The 8,479-nt window shown below is 44.4% G+C and overlaps 1 protein-coding gene across 2 annotated transcripts in view; it reads right to left on the bottom strand.

Moving 5' to 3' along the window:
• TMBIM6 (transmembrane BAX inhibitor motif containing 6) overlaps window positions 1-1,032 on the bottom strand; it is a 23,235-nt gene extending 22,203 nt beyond the window's left edge. For both annotated transcript variants that reach the window (XM_018567623.1, XM_018567622.1), the window contains exon 1: window positions 918-1,032. The gene's annotated coding sequence lies outside the window, so the exon portion shown is untranslated. The remainder of the gene's footprint in view (window positions 1-917) is intronic.
• Between the last annotated feature and the right edge of the window lie 7,447 nt (window positions 1,033-8,479).

Genomic DNA, 8,479 nt, shown 5'->3' with positions numbered 1-8,479 from the left:
CTCACAAACACACAGACACTGCTGATGTCCTCGACCCTCTTCCAGCTACCTCTCATTCACCTCACATACACATCATTGCTATAAATGGATGGGCTCACCACGCCTGTGTGTAGGCTCCACATGACAACACCTGAGCACAACTGAAAAAAAACAGTTGTCACCCCATAACAGGAAGTGCCTGAACAAGGACCTTCGTCAAATGGTATATTATCACCAGTTGGAGCATTAAACATTAAAACCTACTTTTGAAATGACAAGGCAAAGCTTTTACGAGATGTTAGTGACCAGGTTTGGATCCGATTTAAGCACACACACGTTACAATCTCCTTTAGATCTACCATCAGTGATGTAAGGCAAGGGCCTACCCGATTGGATAGATGGGGTAGAATGTTGTATTACATAGTTCTGTTGGATCTAAAGTTGATTATACAGAGATTAATGGCCAGACTGATATGCATATGGAGACCCTAAGGCTCAGTATACACGTTACAATCAACGTTAGATCTACCAAACCTATGTAAAATGAGGCCCACTCTAATCTATCCAGTCGGATAGGCCTCTGCATTACATACTTGTTGGTAGATGTAAGGAGATTATACAATCAGATTGTAAGATGTGTGGTGAGCCCGTGTTTTGTCATGGTGTGAGCTGTACATTCGTATAGGCGGAGTATACATGTGTATAGTGCCATATATCACGGAAATAAGGTCAGTGGTAGATGTAGCCATCGTCACTGACTGCGCCATACGGGACACAGCTGACCTGCCGGATAACACAAGGCAGCGGTGGTGTTGTTGTGCTGTATTGCGGCCTACTACAGTCTAGTGCGGCTTTGTGTGGTGCAGTGAAGCCCGACAACACCCTCCCCACCCCGAACAGGCCCGCCATTGTGTGACTCGCATAGCAGCGCCACTCACCTGCCTCTTCCCCAATACAACGCTCTATGTCCGTTTGTCCCTCCGCTTCCGCCGTACGTGTCACACCACCAGATACCAGTGGCACGAGCTCCGCCCCTCACTTCTTCTAGGGGCGTCCACTGACATCATCACGAGAGATGGTAAACAGAGCGGAGTCGTGCGGTGATTGGTTGGTGGGTACGTTATTCAATGATAGGCGACCAATAGGTACGTAGACTTGGCTAAAGGGTTGGGGCTGATCAGCAAATCTCGTGTCTGTGTTGCTGCAGCGCTCCCCAGCGGACATGTGAAGCGGTGCAGGCGGCCCTGTGGTTAATATGATGAAGGTGAGCGGTGATTTGATATGCTGTAGTAGAGTATACCTGCAAAAATTCAAAAAGTTTCATGTTTGGGAAGGTTATTTGCTCCTTTTGGAGGGGTATCAACATCCCTTGTAACTTATGACACATAGAAAATAAGCCCATATGGGACTTAACACTTTAGCAGTGTGTGAAAGGTGTGGGTACTAGGGTTGCCACCTGTCCAGGATTCACCCAGACAGTTCGGGTTTTGAATGCTGTGTCCGGGTTTCATGGCAGCAGAAACCCGGACACAGGATGTCAGGCAGGCAGGGGCATCCAAAATGAAGATAGGGGCTACTGCTCCCCCACTGAAAATAGTCTCAACTGTGATATTTACATATGAATGGGCTGCGCTATTTACATATGAATAAGCCGCGACTCATTCTCCCAAAAAAATGTCCGCTCGTTGGTAGAGTGTTCGGGTTTGGCTTGAAGAAAAGGTGGCAACCCTAGTGGGTACAATAATAAGGATAATAACTTGTGTTTCCGTTTGGTGAAAAGAAAGAATGCATGTGCTACCCTTTTCATCATATGGCAACACAATTCATGTTATTACGCTTCGCTACAATTCACACCCGCCGGTAGGTGCATTGGGGTGCCATTGAGAATCAATAGCAAGGCAACACACCAGCTCACGTAGCGAGTGGTACCACACGCTGTGCGATAACGTGCCCTAAATACATGGATCCCACACACGTAGCGTGATGCTAGTGTGTAAATGAGCCCTTAACTACTTGGATGAGCTTCTTGGATGTAACTGGGCGTGTATAAACGTCCTGTTACATCCGCCCGAGCTCCCTCCGGTCCCCTCTCCGCTGTCAGAATGCGGAAGTGTTGTATATTACATCACTTCCGCATTCTTGTGTCACTCTCCAGCTTCAGATGCTGGAGAGAAGCTGATGAAGCAGATCTCTGCTTCATCAGCTTCTTCAGGGGGGTCCTAGGTGACATTAGGGGTCTTGGAGACCCCCTGATGTCTCCATAAAGAGGACCTGTCACCTCTTTTGCTATCACATAAGGGGGTTTCTCAGCCCCCTCTGTGATAGCAATAAAGTTAAGTGGAAAAAAAAAATAGTACAAAAATTTAAAGTTTCCCCCCCCATTTTTTTAAAGTTACACAAAAAAGAATTAAAAAAAACAATTTTTTTTTTAAAGTCCCCACCCCTACATACACGCATGTAAACATGCGTCAGGTGCGCATACCTGCGAAAACGACGATTGCACCCATTACGCCGCACATGTTACATATCGCCGCGAACGTCGGAATGAGAGCAATAGTTCTAGGGCCATCAATCACTGATAACACTAAACTGATGAGCGGTAAAAGCTTTTAAAGCGTCGCCTATGGCCAATTTTGGGTATGCTAGTTTTTTGCGATTTTGCGAGTGCGCGCAATTTTTACGCTTGACATGTTTGGTGTCTATTTACCCGACGTGACCCCGTCTTTTATATTTTACCAAAAAAGTGGGTAATATTAGTTGTTTTATAGCATAATGTAAAAAAAAACTTTTTTTTCTCAAAATTTTCAGTAATTTCTCCTGAATATAGTAAAAAATAAAACCCGCAGTGGTGATTAAATACCACCAAAAGAAAGCTCTATCTGTCCCCAAAAAATGGTATAAAATTCATTTCAGTACAGCGTTGCGTGACGGAATAAATGTCAGTCAAAGTACCGCAGCGCTGAACACTGAAAAATGGCCTGGCCAGGTAGGGGATCTAAACACCTGGTCTTCAAGCAGTTAAAGGATCTTGTATACACCGATCAGCCATAACATGACCACAGACAGATGAAGTGAATAACATTGATTATCTAGTTACAATGGCACCTGGAAGTGGAGGGATATATTAGGCAGCAAGTGAACGTTTTGTCCCTGAAGTTGATGTTTTGGAAGCAGAAAAAAAAATAGGCAAGTGTAAGGATTTGAGGAAATCTGAGAAATTGTGATGACTAGATGACTGGGTTAGAGCAACCCCAAAACTGCAGTTCTTTTGGAATGTTCTGGGTCTGCAGTGGTCAGGATCTACCAAGAGTGGTCCAAGGAAGGAAATCCAGTGAACCAGCTACAGGGTCATGGACAGCCAAGGCTCACTGAAACACATGGGGAGCAAAAGCTGGCCTGTGTTGTCCGATCCAATAGAATGGCTTAGTGCCAGATACTGCAGCACACCTTCAGAGGTCTAGTGGAGTCCATGCCTCAACGGGTCAAGGCTGTTTAGGGGAACCTACTCAGTATTAGGCAGGTGGTCATAATGTTATGGCTGATCGGTATATAACATCAGATAGTGTATCCTTTTAAAACATACATCTTTTATTATGAATAATTTCAATACTTCAATATAAATAATACAAAAAATTGATGCTGATTCCTGTAGTACAATCAAAATCACCCCCCTCTGAATGTGGAGTTTGTGGACTTCTTCCGGAGAAACATGGAGGATTATGTGTAAAAGCAGTACTATTGAAATCAGTTGCTTAGAATACTACTGACTAAGCCATCTCTGAGTGAGCACTCCCATGTGTCATGGACCAGGAGCCACAAGTGATTAGGGGGGCATGAGGCACCCCAGGCAATTTTGCTTATAACATATTTAACAGACACATAATACTATTATGGGGCAAGCAGACAAATTTGGAGGAGAGCTACAGGCACTATGCACTTTGCAAAAGAAATAGAGAAATGTCTGGGCTATGAAAAAGACATGGCACCTTCCCCCTCCTGCTGATGCTCCATCCTTTGGGGTCAGGGTTGCAGAGGACAGAGTTTGGAGAGGTAGTGTCTAGAGGGCTTTGACGTAGAAACACAACCTCCCCTGAACCACAGTGCAAAATGTGGTCCTAGTAGGAAGGCACTGGCCTACTTGGCCCACGGATGTGGATCTTAGGCCTAGACGCCAGAACTCCTAAAGGAGGGAATCTAGAAGGAGATCATCATTACCCATCAGATGTGTCCCTGGATCACACCCCGTTCGAAGATGAATGACAAAAAATAGTACGTAACAAGGTTTCTTTCTATATTTTGGTCACATGTCTTCTTGTATTTGCTAGCTGTCATTCTTACACCATGTGCTTTTATGTTGTAGATTGGTGGATGTCAACTTGCGAGCCGCATGGGCCTCAACTGTGGCCCCTGACATCACCAAAGGGCCGCACATCATATTTAGTATATGTAATGCTACAAAAGACTGACAGACTGCAGACTTACTAGAGGAAATGGTTAGCAACTGCAGATATGTACAGATGGTGGCCTGAGACATGCCGTAGGGGACAGTCAAAAACTGGGAACATGTTCCACGAGACTGCTAGAGATGTCATTACATGTCCTTTAGGCCGCATTCACACTTGAGCTAAGCATAATTTTTTTTTTAATATTCATTTTTATTAGAAGTTTTCAGAAGTACAGAATCCGAACAATACAAAGTTGCAATAAAAAAACAAGTCGTAGTGGTTGGTTCAAAGTTAAAAAGATATAAAAAGTTGGGGTTAGTGACTTAAACATTTATGGCGTGGGGCTACAAGCTACAGGTCACAGGTAGAAGAAGCATCGATCAAGGGTACATAAATGACCTATCCAATTTCACAAACCATCAAATATCAACCATGTCCCGGATCTCGTAAGAAAGAAACCACTATATTTGGATTGGAAGATGAGAAGTGAAAGGAGGAGAGGAGAATAGAGAGAACCGAAAAATCCAGAAGGGGAGAGAAGGAGGGAAAGGTTAGGTGGGGGGTTCAGGTTCAGAGATATGTTATCCGTAGAGCTAAGCATTTTTGGGTGTTTTTTGGGCTTTTTTTTCTACATGCATCCCTAAGCTGGGCACACACCTTACAACCATCTAAAACTTTGGTCTTGCGATGGTTGTAAGGTACTTAAAAAAACGTACGATCTGCCTAGCTTGGACAGGCAGATCGTACTTGCGATGATCGCAAGCCGCGCCCCCCTGAGGGGCGGGCTTCCGATGACCGCAATGCCGAACGGGCAGTGTGCGCTTGCGCACACCGGCCCGTCCGGCTTTTATCGTACGAACATGCTACATACCCGCCGAACATCGTACGATGCTCGGCGGGTTTTCGAACATGTTCGTAAGTTAAAAGTCGTGCAACCTTACAGTAGTAGAGGTCGCACGGCTTCCACACACCTTACGATAATCGTACGATCGCGGGATTTCCCGCGATTATCGTACGATTATCGCAAGGTGTGTGGGGACCTTAAGGCTGCAGGTTGTCTACTAAGGTTCTAAATACTAAAACTAAGGAGGTCAAGTATTTCTAACACCCTGTTCCCTAACCTCAAACCCTTGCATTGTATGTGTTTTTTTGCACATAGTACAAATGTTTTCCTAGTGGTGACTGCAGTATCCCTTGTGAGCTTTCTGTTTTGGAATTTGCTTTCTCTTTTTTTACACATCCTTCCATTCCTGCCTGCAAGCGGCCAAAGCTGGAGGAATCCTCAAGCCACCCTCACCCCCCCACCAAGCACTGATGATCGTTTGTAAGTGTCATGTACACAGAGAAGTCTTTTGAACACTGCAGTGACCTTCTAAACAGCTGCATTTAGAATAAAGCTTTAAAATGAGAAAACTGTTAGATTTAATGTCTCCTGAGCCTTATAGAGCCTACATCTTGTCAGTATTAATATTGGAGTTTTTTTCTCTTATCAACTTCAGTGTCTTCTTGGATTGGATGTCAAGGTATCAGAGTATTTTGCTTCAATGGAGGGGGCAGCTGGGGAGATCCCTGGAGAAGTGGAGAATGAGAAGATACCTGGGCCACCTGGGCTGAGGCTCAAGTGGCGCCAGGAGGGTCCAGCAGAAGGTGACAATATATCTTTTAATGTTTCTCCTTGCATGCTTTGCAAAACATAAACATATGCTTTTCTCTAGATGACCAAAAACAAACATCTCTTTAAACACCATGTCCTTAGTAGCACTGGTTTAAAGAAGAAGTACTTGGAGTATAAAATATACTCCTTACAATACTTAAAGCCGATGTGGGCACTACAGCTGTTACACGCCGATTCTACATACTGAGAGCTGAGTGATCATGTAACAGATGATCGCTCAGCTCACGGTCTCCTCCCTGCAGAGAGTTGTTACTGTCAGTCAATGCTCCCCGCAGAGATTCCCCCACCGCCCCACCCTCTGTTCCTCCAATGCTCACTGGAGAGACAGACAGGGGAGGGCATGGGCACAGCTGGCTCTGGCTCTGAAGAGGCAGAGCCAGCTGTCAGTTAGGCAGCTGAATGGATCTTGACAATATTGTCGGAATCCTTCCTGGCTGCATTTCAACTCTGCGCTCTTTTTAGATAAGCTGTGTGAATGGAAACACATTAATATATGTTAGGGGTTTCTCAAATGTGGCTACAAAGGTGGAAATACACTTTTACACTGCACTGCAGGTCCCTAGATCATGTCACAGTATGATTTTCTTTTATGCTTTCTCGCTCTCTCGTTCTCACTCTCTTACTCCTGTCCTTGCTCTGTTTTTTTCTCTACTCAATAATGTTATATGAATATTTCAGTTGATAAAGTTTGCATTTTACAGCTGTGTTTCTCTTTTCTTTATCAGGCTTCAGCTTCCACCTGGAGCCAGTGGAGTCTACCACAAAGACCAGGCTACTTTAGAGGAAGGGCTGCTGGACATCTACTGGTCTGGCAATGTCCCAGCCTCTGTGTCCCTACCTGTACTCACCCCAGGTTAATCCTGTGAAGCTTTTGGAGGGCACCCATATCTAGGGCCACATAGTGGCCAGCAGCGGGGCCTGCTTTTGTAGGTTCAATGCCAGCAGTCACATTTGTCCACACAGTTCAAATGGACCTCAGGCCTCTAGAACATTCAACAGTACTGTTATATGGTGAGGCATAGTTGACTGAGACTGTTGGAGCAGATTGCAAGAGCATCATCTGTCAACTGCTGCCCAAGAGCTGGGTCCTCCACCAGGCCAGCCCAAGAGCTGGATCCTCCACCAGGGAGGGTTATAGCGTGTGTGTGTGTGTGTATGTGTGTGTGTGTGTGTGTCTTTAATGCCTGCAGTAAGGCTTGTTTTTGATTGTAAAAAATGTCCAGTATGTAAATAGGACCATAAAAAGGCCTTTCTACATAAAATCAATAAAGGTGATGTTACTGTGTATAACCATAACTTTTGTTTCACATCTTTCTTGGGAAAAAATGATGGTCCAGATTGATTATACATAACAGTAGAAGAGCTTAGTGTTGCCAATACACACCTTTTTATTGTACATTTTAAATTAGTTTGTAACAATTTGGGCTCACCCAAATGTTTTATTATGAGCACTGGTTGTAGAACATCTGTTGACAATAACAGGAAAGTTTTTGTTGGGAAGCTGGGTTCAATTTCCCCAATCACTTCCCCATCACCTATGCTCATACCTTCATGCCAGTTGCAGGAGCCTCTCAGTAAATTCTTCCCCATGCTATCAGAAACAGTGGACCTGGTGGTGTGCATAGTTGGATTTTCACCCTGGATGAATACTTCAGTTTGATCCTGCATTAGTGCCCCCCTTCGCCTTCGTGTTCCCTCTGGCAGCTGCATGACTCAGATGTTTGCAAAAGGGATCTTGGCAATGTCCATGTCCCTGCTGTGTTCTTACCGTCTCACCTGGGCACCTTAATGTTTATATACTGTTGCCACAAGCGTATGTTTTTTTCAGCTGGCTCAGAGCACAACGCTTCCGGGTTCCGAGCTGTCTAAACCCAGCTAAGATACCAGGTAAACAGCCGATCAAGTATAGACCCCAATGTCTCCTTAACCACTTCAAGACCAGGTGTTTAGACCCCCTTCCTGGCCAGGCCATTTTTCAGTATTCAGCGCTGCGATACTTTGACTGACGTTTATTCCGTCATGCAACGCTGTACTGAAATGAATTTTATACCATTTTTTGGGGACAGATAGAGCTTTCTTTTGGTGGTATTTAATCACCACTACGGGTTTTATTTTTTATTATAATTAGGAAAAATTATTGAATTTTTAAAAAAAAAAACGTTTTTTGTAACATTATGTTAGGAAACATTTATTATTACCCAGTTTTTTGGTCAAATATAAAAGATCAGGTCACGTCGGTTAAATAGACACCAAACATGTCAAGCTTTAAAATTGCGCGCACCCGCGACATCGCAGAAAACGACGGCAACCAAAATTGGCCATAGGCGACACTTTAAACGTTTTTACCGCTCATCAGTTTAGTGTTATCAGTGATTGATGG

Source organism: Nanorana parkeri, unplaced genomic scaffold (genome assembly GCF_000935625.1).
Source record: "Nanorana parkeri isolate BGI_ZX_2015 unplaced genomic scaffold, ASM93562v1 scaffold1076, whole genome shotgun sequence".
In the NCBI taxonomy this organism is placed as follows: Eukaryota; Metazoa; Chordata; class Amphibia; order Anura; family Dicroglossidae; genus Nanorana; species Nanorana parkeri.
The sequence above is the reverse complement of the archived record's forward strand: the minus strand, read 5'-3'. Positions and strand labels throughout refer to the sequence as shown.